Genomic DNA, 286 nt, shown 5'->3' on the forward strand with positions numbered 1-286 from the left:
TCATTCATTAAAATAATAGATATAATTAGCAATAAATTATTGCTTAAACTTAAACACTGAAGATCAATAACAAGTTGGTTGTTTTCAAAATATAATCACAAATTAATAATTTCTTGTTTGGCTCGGTTTCAAAAATGTTTTAAATTTCAATACTACCCTTATGTTTCAATTATAGTAGATAACAACAAAAGCAAACATTATGTTCATAGGGACTAATTATTTCAAAATAATTATTGACAAAAAGTATTTTCAGGGTTAAATAAATGATATGTTTTTTTTTAATATC

Source organism: Halyomorpha halys, unplaced genomic scaffold (genome assembly GCF_000696795.3).
Source record: "Halyomorpha halys isolate HHAL.00 unplaced genomic scaffold, Hhal_1.1 Scaffold58.1, whole genome shotgun sequence".
NCBI classification, from domain to species: domain Eukaryota; kingdom Metazoa; phylum Arthropoda; class Insecta; order Hemiptera; family Pentatomidae; genus Halyomorpha; species Halyomorpha halys.